General features: G+C 35.5%; 1 protein-coding gene across 1 annotated transcript in view; it reads left to right on the top strand.

Moving 5' to 3' along the window:
• The first annotated feature begins 10,464 nt into the window (after positions 1-10,464).
• The window catches only part of LOC147644103 (uncharacterized), a 47,106-nt gene continuing 42,107 nt past the window's right edge, over positions 10,465-15,463 (top strand). Inside the window, exon 1 of the mRNA XM_086830215.1 lies at positions 10,465-10,585. The gene's annotated coding sequence lies outside the window, so the exon portion shown is untranslated. The remainder of the gene's footprint in view (positions 10,586-15,463) is intronic.

The following is a 15,463-nucleotide window of genomic DNA, read 5'->3' as shown; positions in this document are numbered from 1 at the left end:
TTCGCATAAGGCTTTGTTGAAAAAATCTAATCCCAGCTAAATAAATGGATGCATAATACAAAACTTCTATGATTTCGGATCATCGTTCTTTGTATGTTGTTGCAGAAGACTATTGAGAATAATGTCTGCTACAAGTCGCGACTGTAGTAAGCGTCAACCAATGCGCTCAACCATGCGCTCATGTATTAGGGTTATTTTGGTTTAAATCTATAAATCTTATTAGTCTCCTTCCTATCCAGTCATGGATCATTTGGATAAATTCCCATCGAATTTTGGGATGCTTGCTATGGTTTACATCTTCGGTGCTTAAAGTATTTTATTTTGCCCCTTAAAAATGTTCGAATTTTCCTCTTTCTTCTTTTGACTGGTTCTTTATATTCTTCATGAATCCAAAACTGAATTTCTTGTGATTGGATTAAACTTGGCGTATTCAGAGGATCCTGGTGTTAGTTTTTGTTTGGTTTAAGTAGCTGATTGCAGTTGTTGGTCGAAGAAGTTAAAACACAGATTTTACTTGACTGGGAAGAAATTGTGTGCAAAGAGTAATAATTCCACTTCATCATGTCAGCAGAACATGCATATGCGCGTGCCCTGGTAATTGATACTTTTTTGTTACGCCAAATAATAATTTAGTAACTACTTTACTAACTACGAATAACGAGTTATTATATAAAATATTTCCCCGACTATGCACATGGCATTGTAAAAAATATCATCATCAGCCATTTCAGTGCACATGTATAGATCGGACCAATTAAATTAATATATCGATCAGATATATTCTGTAAGTCAGTTCCAATATCGAAAGTCACATCGAAAGAATAGGGTTATCCAGGTTTGGCCACCCTAGCTAAAGTAACTCTCGCCGGCTCAGAGACAAAAAAAAAAAGATCAAGCAAGGAATCAAGGAATTTCGTATATGGATTCATTGAAATAACGAAATGTCGAACAAGCCAATAATAAAATCATAATGTCTTGACGTTAGAATTCCATTTGTGGAATTACGTAAGGACCAAATAGCCTCTGGGATGGTAAAGTCACATAAAACTACTAATTGGTCATTTGTCCGAAATTCTATTGAAAACCAACTTAAATGGCGTAAAGGTGGTTCCAACATATAAGAAGTTTCGACAATGGAAAAATTTGGGAATATGCACTTAACGGGGTAGACCACCCTGAATGCCCGAAAATTTTAGGATTTTTCAAAAATTAATTTTGACAAAGGTTTTAAGAATACACCTTTTTATTTATTAGTACATCAAAGTACATATGTTTAACTAAAAAATACTTATTGAAAAAAAAAATCATATTTTTTTTTTTTAAGGCATGGTCGGATGGTGTACATGCTGCACACCATATTTGTTATCTGAAATTTAAAAACAACATTTATTTTATAAATTATATAAATATGGCTATAGCATTTTTCTTTTTCGACGAAATTTTTGATTTAAAAATTTATAACTTTAAAACGAAAAATCTCATATAGAGAAGCTGTGTAAAAAGACAATCAGTGCAGAAGTTTTTGAGAAATCATATACACAGTTTTAAAAAACGTAGTTTTGAGAAAAGCGCAAAAAAAGATAAGGAAAGTATTCTAAGGTATACCGGCATCGCTTCTAATGGCTGTAGAATCCAAAAGTAATGAGATATTTTTAAGCCCGATGTCTTAAAATGACCGTAAGAATATCAAAATTAAGTAAAAAAAAATCAGATTTAACATTGATTTTATAAATCATATAAATATGGCTATAGCATGACGAAGCCGTTAATGGAAAATTTTTTTTTTGAGCAAATGGAAGCACTTAGAAAAAAAAATTTCTTTTTCGACGAAATTTTTGATTTAAAAATTTATAACTTTAAAACGAAAAATCTCATATAGAGAAGCTGTGTAAAAAGACAATCGGTGCAGAAGTTTTTGAGAAATCATATACACAGTTTTAAAAAACGTAGTTTTGAGAAAAGCGCAAAAAAAGATAAGGAAAGTATTCTAAGGTATACCGGCATCGCTTCTAATGGCTGTAGAATCCAAAAGTAATGAGATATTTTTAAGCCCGATGTCTTAAAATGACCGTAAGAATATCAAAATTAAGTAAAAAAAAATCAGATTTAACATTGATTTTATAAATCATATAAATATGGCTATAGCATGACGAAGCCGTTAATGGAAAATTTTTTTTTGAGCAAATGGAAGCACTTAGAAAAAAAAATTTCTTTTTCGACGAAATTTTTGATTTAAAAATTTATAACTTTAAAACGAAAAATCTCATATAGAGAAGCTGTGTAAAAAGACAATCGGTGCAGAAGTTTTTGAGAAATCATATACACAGTTTTAAAAAACGTAGTTTTGAGAAAAGCGCAAAAAAAGATAAGGAAAGTATTCTAAGGTATACCGGCATCGCTTCTAATGGCTGTAGAATCCACAAGTAATGAGATATTTTTAAGCCCGATGTCTTAAAATGACCGTAAGAATATCAAAATTAAGTAAAAAAAATCAGATTTAAAAAAAATGTCAGTATGGTCTACCCCCTTAAGGTGGAGCTACCATTGACTGATAGCTTCACACAAAGGAAATCAACATCGTTGCTTGTAAAGTAATCAAAAGACTATCAGAATTCTGACTAATCGGCATTTCCTACAGTAGTCCGGGCCTGATACCCTGAGCAAATAAACCAATTTTATTTGTCCCGCAGACGAAGAAACTAATAACACCGGGCAAAGGCATTACCTCAGCAAATTCGTATAACAAATCTTTTCTACCGCTCAACCTCAGGAATCTTGGATTCTATTCCGAGTTCGAGGGCTGCGATTTATTATTTTACACCCTTCCAGAAGTATAACATTAGGCAGGAGTTTGCAAACAAGTATAAGAGGCATTTCTGACCATATAAATATATAAATAAAAATTGTGTAAAATTTTGGTATTTTTACATCAGTTGAGAACGGATGAACCAATTTAGATGACATTTTTTTTCAATTGTTTAAAATTACCAGGCGACATCAACAGATGTTGAGAACTTATGGTTAACATATGCAGAAGAATTAGAAAATAAAATTATCAAAGTAAGCTTTGTGACAGTTGTTTTTTAAATAATGCCTTCTATTAGACCACCTAATATTGCGCGTTTATAGGTACCCACACTAAAAAATAGAAAATAAATAAATAAAAAAACTAAAAAAAAACACGCTTTTATAAATAACTGAACTAAAAAGAAGAAAATAATTTATAATTACAACCAAAATTATTAAATTCAGAGCAATAGTATTATAAACAAGATCACTTAATTCAGAGTTAAAAGCGTGGGGTGCATCTATAATCACTGTTACAATTATTCTAGGGGCAACTATAGGCAACTGTAGGGGGAGAATTATGAAAATATAGAAAAATCCTACAATTAACAGTTTCACTGTATAATGCCTCCCCAAGTACATGTTTAACTATTGCTACAAACAATGATAAATGTATTTCTGTGAACATAAAATATAAAAGAAAATCTCTTATATTTACAAAAAATTATTAGATTAGCAAAAACAGTGCAGCTGTAGAATATCTCGTCACGTATGTATTTAAAAGTTGAGCTTAGTGACAGCATTATGTATATCAGTCAAATGACTAATTCACAGCAATAGTCGAACTGAATACATGTTAAAACAATGATTGATATTGTTCGGAGCAGACCGCTAGCTCGTAATCATGCGCGCATGGGTGTATGGCTGCACCTGCTGCGCTCTTAGCTTTTCTATTTTCTTATCTATTTCTCGCTCTCTTCTTCTGTCGCCTAATCTATGCTAAGCTACATTTTAAGATTATATATGTTGAAGACAAGATTCGATCGGTAGTTGCAGCTCCGACCAGAGAAGTGCAAACGAAAATATACACAGCATATAATAACCTATTCGTGCGTTATAATTATTGCTTAAGGGTGGCAAATTCGTTGGCTTCCCCATAAACATTTTGGTTACCCCGACGTGATCTTTTGGTTCGGAGCCTGCAAGCCGGTGTTCGTTGTTTAATATCGCTTCGCTGTCGCTTACTGGCATTCAGTCATAAGCACACAAGCAAACTGACACACATACCTTGTACATAACAAGCTGAGTGCATATAGCCGGCCGCTGATTTTCGGTTACATCGCACTGTTAAACAAAAGCTGTGTTGTGCCAAACATTGTATACAAAGGTGGTTCGCGCTTAAGCGTAAGAAACGGAACAAAGCTATCATTGGCTAGATTCCTAACAGCCTTAAGATTAGTCGACCGTACCAACAAGACTTGGCTGTAGAGGTCATAAAGTCAAAAATAGTTGTCCCAATTTTGTACAAAGTACAAAATTAAACCTCTATTATTGGTATAATTAATAAATTAAATACCAAACTTAAAAAGCCGAGTCAGCTGATGTCATAAAAGCCAAATTACTAAACGTAAAACAACAAGGCAAGTCAGCCTCACAATATACGACTGAAATTGACAGTCTGCGCAAGCAACTGGAAGCAGCCTATATTGATGATGGACTAGACAATGACAATGCAGAGAACTTCTTCACCAAAGAGACAATATCTGCTATGACAAGGAACTGCGAATATGAAGAACTTCGCATTATATTGGATCCTGGGAATTTTTGATGATGCAGTGGGTAAATATAGCCACTGCAGCACTAAAATGACTGGAAGCCGTAGTAAAATATTGCACTATAGAGGCAGAAATGAACGTGTAAATGGCAATCGTGGTAATGGTAATTTCCATGGCTATCAGGGAAATAATAACAATAGGGGTAATTTCAGAGAAAATTACCGAGGTGGATAAAAAACAAAGCCGAGGTTGCTACCAAAACAAAAACAATAATAATAGAGGTAATGTCCGAGTTACTCAGAATAACTCGGAAAACCACCAAAACCCTTCATATGTTCAGAGCCAATAAACGGCTCAATCAAAACCATCAAGTTAAAATTGAAAGAACAGGTAAATCATTCACGCTGTTAGTAGACACTGGTGTAGATATATCTATACTAAAAGGAAATATAGATATATTTGACAATATAAATGAATCAATTACTACCCAGATTTCGGGTATAGGCGAAAGCACAATTTCTTCAAAAGGCCTAGCCTCAATGGAACTCACTTCAGGCAAATATATTATTCCACACGACTTCTATTTAGTTGAACAAATACTTAGTGATGGCATACTAGGAATAGATTTTATAAAAGAATATAATTGCCAATTATATTTCATTCAAGGTGGCAACTCACTAATTTTTCGCCCAAACAACTTAAAGTATCCGATCAAGTTAGAAATACTTCATTCTTGTGACAATAATGCCACAGTACTCTCAGCTCGTTCCGAAGTTGTCCGTGAAATATAAATTCAAATAGTAAAAATCAAATTCTGATATTAAATCAATAAATTGATATCAAGACATAAAAATACTTATGGCCGTATAATAAATATAACAAATGCCAATAAAGTTATTAATTTAAATAAAATTAAATATGAAGCCTTAAATAATTATGATATAATAAAGAACAAAAGAAAAAAGTAGTAATTCCATTATGAAAAATTAAGCAAAAACTTCCCGTATTTGTTTAAAAGGGAGTTAAAAGAAGTATGCACCAGGTAAACAGACATAATCGGACTAGAAACCGAATCAATAACTACAAATATCTTTTACAAACATAAGCTTATATTAAAGGATGATGAACCCGTTTACATTACAAATTATAAAACTCCTCACAGCAAAACACAAGAACAAAAACAAAAACAAAAAATATCCAGCCCCAGAAGAAGCGGACAGCGCCAGACGATTCGTTGCATTTTACAATTACTATAGGCCCTTTATTAAAATGTTTGCTGATTATGCGGGTCACATAACAAGATTATGCAAAAAAGATGTAAAGTTCGAATGGACTACTGAATGCCAAAATGCCTTCGATCATCTTAGAACAGTACTTATAGATCCAGTCTTGTTTCAATATCCAGGCTTCTCTAAAGAGTTCTGCATAATAACTGATGCAAATAAGCATGTGTGCGGAGCGGTTTTAACTCAAAACCATAATAGACTGCAACTTCCAATTGCATACGCATCAAAAGTCTTTATTAAAAGAGAAAGTAACAAGAGTACTACTGAGCAAGAGTTAGCTGCTATTTATTGGGCAATAACACATTTTCGACCATATATTTATGGTAACCGTTTCACGGTTAAAACAGACCAAAGGCTGCTAAATTATCTATTTTCAATGATAAATCCAAGTTCAAAATTAATACATATGAGGCTTGAATTAGAGGAATACAGTTTTACGGTAGAATATTTGAAGGGAAAAAACAACAATAATCATCAAACAACTACAAGGGACAGTCAATAAAGTCACTACAAGATTTCAAAGTAGACAAAATTCCTGCGCAGGAAAAGGTCAATAATAGATCAGATAGAATTGCCAAAGCAATCTATAGAAAAACGCTTCTCAGCCCAACGTATACGAAGTCATAAACAATGACGTGATATGTAAAGTAGTGACCTTGCTTATAAAATATATGCTTTGTTTCTTTAAACATGGCAAGAAAATAATAGCAAGAATTGATATTGGTGATTTGTATACAAATGGAAATATTGATTTGGGTCTTTGAAAATGATTATTTTTTTTTTGACTTATTTCTTATGCGTTCAACCACAATATGCCACAGAGAAACGTGGCAGTCCAACGGTCAACGTGTCTATTTCACAGAAAAAAATGTGCAAGAAAGAGTCCTGAATCGGCCAGCGACAACTCTGACTGCCTTCTTCACCTTATGCCAGGAAGATGATTTTGCCAGAACCTTGATGTATTCAGAAGTGCCCTCTTAACCATAATATGCCACAGAGAAACGTGGCAGGGTACAGCTAGTTACACATAAGTATAAATGTATATGTTTAGTCTAAGCACTTATGTACATAGGCTAAGTTAAAAAAAATTAAACTAAATAAATTTATTCTGAAAACTCCACTCCTACGGCACAGACGTGCTCGACTTATGATTTGAGAATAAATACAAAACTTCATACTCCCGACATTACAAGAGATCTTAAAGTTCCTTTGGTTTGAAGCATAACTAATGAGCAAGCTAAACACTATAGGAACAAGCTTATGTCACACCCAAATACCCTTGCCAGGAGACTTGCATCTCGGCGGACATCGCGAAGACTTAAAAGAATTTGTCCCTATGATCTTCCAAGAAGATTTTTTTAAACACTTTAAGCTCCCTGTCACTTCCTACACCCAATTACTCCACTTTAACCCTTACACCTTTGTAAATTTTCATTGAACTTCTCCCCACACTATTGTTTAAGTTGCTACACTATAGTAACAAATTACCACTATTACCACTATAGTAACGAAAAATTACCAAAGTATGTGAATAGAAGGGGGGCGATCCTGCCGCTAAAGATCCTGTACTGGAAAATAGCTCCCGCGACGCAGTCAGAAAATATATAATCCCTAGTGGTTAAATCATAAGTCGGGGGCGTCGTGGAGCTCGAATAATTGCTTGCGCTTTATTACGCATCATACATAGAATAAATTAGCTTAAACGTAAGGGCTGCGCTCCCGACCGATAAGCTAAGCTTTACAGTGCGAGAGCGGGCCCGAGAAGTGAAGCGCGAACTAGCCGTCCCTCAGCTCGCCTAGCAGCGAGCGAAGCTCGGGAACTCGGGAGCGGGCGTTCGCGAGCATCGAAGAGTGGGCGCAGGAGCGCTTAGACTAGCCCGATGAGCCGTGCGCGAAGAGCCGACTTGCGGGAGTGCAAGAGCGGCCAAGCTTTGGAAACAACAAACAAACAGTATGTTTTGTGAGAGTTATTGTTAATTATTTATTAGAAGGAGGGGAAGTCCAAATTCCACAAAAATTTTAATAATTTCAAATTATCTTTCATTTAAATTTAAGTCGGTTCAATTCACAGTTCGGTTGGATTTCGCGACAATCAATAAATCGCAAGACCAATCGTTGGAAGTAACATGTTCCCGTATTGGAAAGCCGTCTTCATTGTTTATTTTTGCCCTGGGAAATACTTATAGTTTACAATATTGATTAGATTTAAATAAATTACATAGAAATTTTAGTTATCTGCGTTTTATTATCACTCTGGGGTTATGTAAAACATCAACTAGGGGCGAGACAAAGTTCGTCGGGCCAGCTTGTGTTAAATGTAATTAAAAAGATTCTCTAATATTCGACATTGTTACAAAGTGACAGCACTGACCACTTGACGAGTTTTACGATTTTTACGATAGTTTTTCTGAACGCTTTTGATCATTGATCATGGTGCAATGTTTTCCCGATATGATTTACATTTAAAGAGGAGTCAACAACTATTGATTGTATAATTTAAAGAATATTTTAGATTGTCCCGAGCTGTTTTCAGACTTACGTACTATTGTCCATTTCACTTATCTTATAAACAACAAGAAAGGAAGCTAACTTCAACACGCCGAAGTTTATATACCCTTGCAGATAGAACTTCTATCACTAGGAATCCACACAATATAAATTATATATATTTGTGTTAAAAAACAATGAAGTAATACCTGCTTTCATTGTATTCACCTATACATATTATATTTTCAGTTTTACATTCAAAGATATGCATTTTTTCTCTACATCAAACGATCGTTTGTATGGCACCTATATGATATAATAGTCCGATTTTCATGAAATTTGACACAAAATTTAAGACTAATATAAAATGCCTATACCTAAAATTTGATGAAAATCAGTTGAAAACTGAAAAGGTTATAAATTTAATTGTATTAATTTCTCGATCGTTCCTATGGGAGCTATATGATATAGTAGTCCGATTTTCATAAAATTGTATGCAAAATTGTAGAGTATAGTAAAATGGCTATATCTCAAATTTGTTCCAATTCTATTGAAAACTAAAAAAGTTAAAAATTTTTTTGTAAAAATTGTCCGATCATTCCTATGGCAGCTATATGATATAGTCGTCCGATCCGGCCCGTTCCGACCTATATACGAGTGAGAGTATATAGAAGACTAACTGCAAAGTTTCATTCAGATAGCATCAAAACTGAGAGACTAGTTTGCGTAGAAACGGACAGACGGACAGACGCACAGACGGACAGACGGACATGGCTAGATCGACTCGGCTGTTGATCCTGATCAAGAATATATATACTTTATATAGTCGGAGGTGCCTCCTTCACTGCGTTGCAAACTTCTGACTGAAATTATAATACCCTGCAAGGGTATAAAAAAAAAGCTGGACGATGAAAATAGGTTCCAGTCGATTGTTTTTACAGCGGCGAAATATAACGGATTACTGATATAACACAAATCGCTAATCATTGCTAAACACAACCAATAAAACAAAAGTAACTTTGAGCCGCTAAAGATATGTAGCCATAGAGTTTAAATCGCTAAAAATCTATCCATTTCATCAGTAAAATTGAAAAACTATAAAAAATATATCAAACAATTGTATCTAAATTTAAGGGCTTTTTTGCTGACTTTTCTGGCGTCTGAATAAATTCGATTTTAATTTAACATTATTTATAAACCGTAATAAGATATTACTACTAAAAAAAAACTATATCTAAGGTCAAATAAATAAATAAAAAAGTTTTTATACTATTTCCCAATATTTTTTAATTGTTAAAATGGTAGCCATATGATAGTGTCCAATTTTCACAAAATAAATTCCAAATATAAGAATGATATAACCGGACGGGGGCTTACGCCTAAGCGTAGTTCCAAATAGGTATATACAGTCGAATCCCGATAATTCGTACCCCGCTAAATCGAAAATCGCGATAATTCGTAAAAAATTCTGTCCCCTTGAAAAAAACTCGTTAATTCGTAAAAATTCCATACATTTTGGTCCCCTCGTTAATTCGTAGTATTTGGCGCAACGCAAAGAATATTGAACCTCTTATAAATCGTAATTTTGTTTCGAAACGTCTTATAAATCGTAATGCGATGCGAAATATTTTGTAGTTAAAGCGACGTTAGATTTTGCAGACATCAGAAAGGAGAAGAAATTTTATAGAATTTACAAACCAGAGCATTAATTCCTCAACTTAAACATTATTTTTCGACTCATGATGTGCCAAATAGTGTGTTTGACAACCTAAACGCAATGGAAAAAATAAAAGAAAAAAACACGAAGCAATCAAAAATTACCAATTATTTTAAAGCTTGAATTTTCGTTTTTAATAATTTAATGTTTCTGCTTGATTTTGTTTATTAATTTTTTGTTTAATTTTCCTTTAATTTGAAAAATGTACAAATGAATGTACATATTTATTATGTTTGTTTAATTTTAATAAAGCTAAATACATATGTAAACATGATGTGAAATGTAAAAACCCCGTTTATTCGACTCTTTCATTTTCGAGCCCCTTTAAATAGAAATCTCGATAAATCGAAATCCCGTCTAATTCGAAAAAAAGGTGATCCCCTTGCCATTTCGAATTATCGGGACTCGACTGTATATATCTTACTTCCTTCTCTCAACAAAATATGTTAGGCTGGGTCAACGATTAGCAGCCATACATTTTTTTCTATTAAGTGCGAACTTAAGTTAAAATTTTCAACAAATTCAATTACCAGGTGTGTTTGTGTTTTATTTTTTATATTATGAAAAATTATCTTTTACGTTATACAAAATAAAATTAACGTACAAACAAAAAATTAAAGATAAAAATTGGTTGTTCAGTATAAAAAACGGAAACGGAACGGACATTTTTTTTTCTTGCGGTCTCGATTTTTGTTAAAGTTTGCTAATAATCACCGGGGTAAAATTAAATCTTCTATTTTTTGTACAACATCTCCCCGTTCACTTCGCGTGTGCATGCAACTATTCTGATTTGTGTATATAATTGGTTTAATTTCCCAATCTAGTCTTAGCTTTTGCATTCCTTTTTGTGCCTTCTTCGTTTTTTTGCTTTTTTTTTTTTTGCTTTCGTTTGCGCCGTCGCGACAACTAAAGGTTTCAGTTTCCTATCTCCTAAGCTCTCATGCTCTCTCGCTGAGCCGCTGCACTTCTTATCTCCCACGCTCTCTCGCCCTCGCTGTGCCTAAAAAGCTCAAATTTTTGGCAAGTGATCAGTGTTTCGGCGATCTTTATTTACCCAAAAACATCTGGATCATCTCATATAAAGACAGTGACTTTAATTTCTATAAACAAAGTCGGCGAAAAATAGTCTTTCGCTCTTGTTTTTTGTGCAGTGCGTTTACCGCTTACTGCTGCATTGGTTTCAGTGTATTTCATATTTTCTTGATCTGAGATAAAAGCTTGTATTTTCTCTCTCCCTCTGTTTCTGTTGTGATTGGTTCCTTTGCCACACAATTTACCTGCACTTTCTTTTACTTGCGAGCAGTGTTGCCAGTTTAGCCTATTTCAGGCTAGATCTAGCCTATTTTTAAATGATCTAGCCTAAAAATTTGTAAATAGTCTATAGCCATAAATCTAGCCTATTTTTAAAAATAATTTAGCATATTTTTTTAATGTATTTGTCACCAACGAAAAATATAAAAATATTTTAAAGAAGGTCAATATATTTGCAGTGGATAATTACTGACCCCACCAAAATATATTTGATTTCATAAATATTTTTGAATATTTTAAAATAACTGATATCGATGATAGAGTAGACCGAGTGTTCAGCCAAATGAACATAGTGAGGTCAAAATTGCGCAATAAAATGGCATTAAAAAGCTTGAATGCAATATTAAGCATAAGGTTTATTTTTAAATTGTGTCAAACTTATTTATATTTTAATAATAATATATTTCAATGTTATAGATATGGGTTACGAAGACACAATGAATGCTGTCATACCTATTCGTTGCCACAAAAGTATCTTGCCCAAATTAAAAAAAAAGACAAATATTTGAATGACGGGGAGAACGACGATATTGAAAGTTTTTTAACGTGTTTAATATAATAAAAACATGAAAATTACTTTAGTTTGGTAGATATTATTGGATTTTAATATATAGCTTATTTTTCAGCATATTTTTCTGAATTTTAGCCTATTCTAGCATATTTTTACCCAAAATCTAGCCTATTTGCGAGCTCAATACCTGGTAACACTGCTTGCGAGTGCTTACTGCGATTTATCAATAATTCAACATAATGTCAACTTGTTGTGTCACGGATTGTCCACATGGCATCAAAATTACTTCAAGGAAAGACACTGTTTATTGTTGGCTGTGCACTAACGCCGCACACCCTGGTTGTTGGCCCGCGCATCGCTGCCCGCATGCGGGATCACCCTGGCTTGGACACGTGCCCGAGCTGCCTACATATTAAATCTGAAATGCGTATTTTTATGAGACAAACCCATTTGGAGTTTCAATCTTTGGCGGCTAGGTTCTAGGACTTAGTAAGCCGTTTAAGGAAAACGGAACCATAAAACTGATAAGCGTCACTCCAAATAGCAATACGGGATTTCTAATAATCTCTTGCAAGTTGCCCCCTTTTGCTGTTCAGCCCACGCAACCCACCCAATGGTCATACCACGGGTGTTGCAGATGACTCATCTGCCGATGTCGCTGCGTCTGCTCAAGTATTGAATGCTGCCCTTTTCCTTGGACTAGCCGATATCGTCGCATCTTCGACCTTGCAGCCAGTCAACGTGGATCAAGCATCTACGTCGCATGATGCCGCAGCAAGCAAAGCCCTGCTGGCCTCAAACCAACTGAAGGATGCTCACTCTGCGATCGGCCGGCCGGTCACCATTGCATCTCCTCCGATTTCTAGCCCGAGACCACACCATTCAACTATCTATGGAGGAGATATGAGTCCGGCGCCCTAAGGAGTCCAGCGCCTCTTGATGGCGTTGCTCCGAAAAGCCTAGTTCTTGTCTCTCGCCTTAACTCTGATGCATCCGAAAAAGACGTCGCTATTCAGTTGATCAACAAATTGAATGTTTCTTTGTTGAATTCTCCGTCTCAAAATTCAATTTTAAGCAGAAACGAGATATTTCTTCATTTAAAATAGCACGTTATATACTAAGGTTCGTGATTCTTTACTAATCAATTCGTTTTCTCTGCACTATCAGAATGCTCGTAGTCTGTTGGGGAAACTTAGCAAGTTGAACATTTTATACTCTGCCTTTGACATTTATGTCTCATCCTTTCCTTCACCTGATGCGTCTCCCAAGCCCCCAAGGGTTTCTCGTCCACTTTCTTAACTTAAAAACAGGTCACAGGAGGACCTTTCTAGATATTTGACAGCTCGCACAAAATTCTTAGCCCACAATTCTGAATGCTACAGAAACCACGAAATCGGTGTAGAAATGAGTTCCAGGCTAATCCAAAGCAATTTTTCGCGTTTGTTAATTCAAAACGAAGATCCCAACTTTTTCCTTCTTGTCTTCATTTCAATACTGAGTCCGCGTCTAACGAGCCTGATATAGCGAACCTATTCGCAAAATTTGTGCAGTCTTCCACATTCTAATTCCATTTTCATTCTCGCTATATGCGAAGAAAAGGTTTTTTAGACTCTAAAAGACACTAAAGCCTCCCTTTTCTTCTGGTCCTGATCTCGTTCCTAGCTGCGTTTTGAGACAATGTTCTGTTACTTTATGCCGACCTCTGTCAATTCTTTTTCAGATGTCTCTTCGGCTTTCATTTTTTCCAAAAAGTTGGAAGGAATCTTTCATCATTCCTCTTCATAAAAAGGGCAGTAAATCTGATATCGAAAACTACAGAGGAATTGTAAAGCTTAGTGCTTTTCCCAAATTATTTGAACTTCTGATTATTGCGCAGCTGCAGCACCAACGCCGATCAATTATGTCCTCCTCTCAACACGGCTTTATGAAAAACAGATCAACATCTACAAACCTTCTTGAATTTTGTGCTCTGTTTCCCTGTTTTATTGACTAACTGGATTGCAACATATTTATCCAACCGTATTCAATCGCCTTTAAGCGCTCTCTCTCTCAAAACTCTCTCTCTCTTTTGTTACTTCTTGCGTTCCTCACGGGGGGTCCTCCCTTCTTCTGTTCGGGCTCTTTATCAACGACTTGCCTTAAGTGGATCTACACTCAAATGTGATGATGTTAGCAGATGACGTCAAACTATGTTTGCCATTGTTGTTAGCCCTTAATGTGTGTAAGACGAACCTTTCCGTGTTCTATTACATGTTACATGTTGAACTGTCCATCGAGATTAACGTACAAAATTTGTTAAAACACCTATCCTTGCCTCTCCCCATTTGATGTGAGTCGGAGCACATCGTTAAAAAACACACCCTTTTGTTGTGAAGAGGTAGGAGTATAATTTAATAATGGCAAACATATTACTATTATATTTTATAAATAAATAAAAAAGCATCATGCACGCCAAGTGTATTGGTGTTGTAGCTCGGACGGTGGACGATGTGAACAAAAACATCTGCGTTATTCCTGCGAGGCCAGTCGCAATGTGAAAAGGGAGATTATGTCTTTCTTGCGGCAAACCAAGGACGGTTTCAAGGACAATTTTATCGAGTTTTCGTAAAACTCATGAAATGGTCTTGGGGCTGGACACCCAATTTATTAGCCTTACGCTATTAAATGAGTCTCCGAGCGCAAAAAAACCGCTACTGGTGGGCAGTATGTAAGGGGATTCCAAATACCCGCAAGATGCTCTCAGCTTTCCTTGGCACGGCTCTCAACCTCAGCATTAAATCAAAGGATGCTGAGATCGAGCGTTAAAAAAGATACGGTGCCCGAATGTGCCGCGTGAGTGCCCGTGCTCCCTGTGATTTCCGTTTTGTCCCCCGTTTTCTCAGAGTCCTGCCAATCCCCCAGACCAGGGCGCCAGGCCCGGATACATATATTTGTTTCGCGGCTCTCCCCTGCTCAAACATCGGAAAATGTTATCGCATTTATCCAAAGCAAACCCCGAGCCGACAAATTAAAATAAAGATGGAAAAATTCAAATTTTCTTATGCTAGGGACATTTCGTCTTTCAAAATAAATGTCCCATACGAACTCTTTGAAACAATTTGGTCTACCTAATTTTGGCCAGAGTATATTGTTGTCAAGAACTTCGAAGCTAAGAAGAAGAAAAATCGGACTGTAGGAATAACTCTTCCTAGGCCCGTTCAGACCACTGCGCCTTCTACGTCTACCTATCCGGACGCAAAAAACTTACCCACTTTTCTATCAAAATACAAAAGGCTTACGTAGTAAGTTTCCTTACTTGTATTCTGATAGTCTTTCGTTTGCTTCTCAGGTTATTGTGTTTACAGAAACCTGGTTAAAACCGGAGATTTTGGGCTCCAAAGTTTTTCCATCTGTGGGGGGTGGTGTCCTCATAGCGGTTGACTCCTCACTCACGTCAGAATTATTAACTTTCGAAGTATGCATTGATGTTGAATTTGTCTGTGTGAAGCTATCTGCCAATGGTAGCTCCATTTTTATTACCTGTTCCTACATAGCACCTTTGTCGGAACTCCCTAATTATTGGAACCACCTTTACGCTATTCAGATGGTT

The sequence above is a fragment of the Drosophila serrata genome, unplaced genomic scaffold (genome assembly GCF_035046125.1).
Source record: "Drosophila serrata isolate PLE 108 unplaced genomic scaffold, ASM3504612v1 contig_229, whole genome shotgun sequence".
NCBI lineage: Eukaryota > Metazoa > Arthropoda > Insecta > Diptera > Drosophilidae > Drosophila > Drosophila serrata.
The sequence above is the reverse complement of the archived record's forward strand: the minus strand, read 5'-3'. Positions and strand labels throughout refer to the sequence as shown.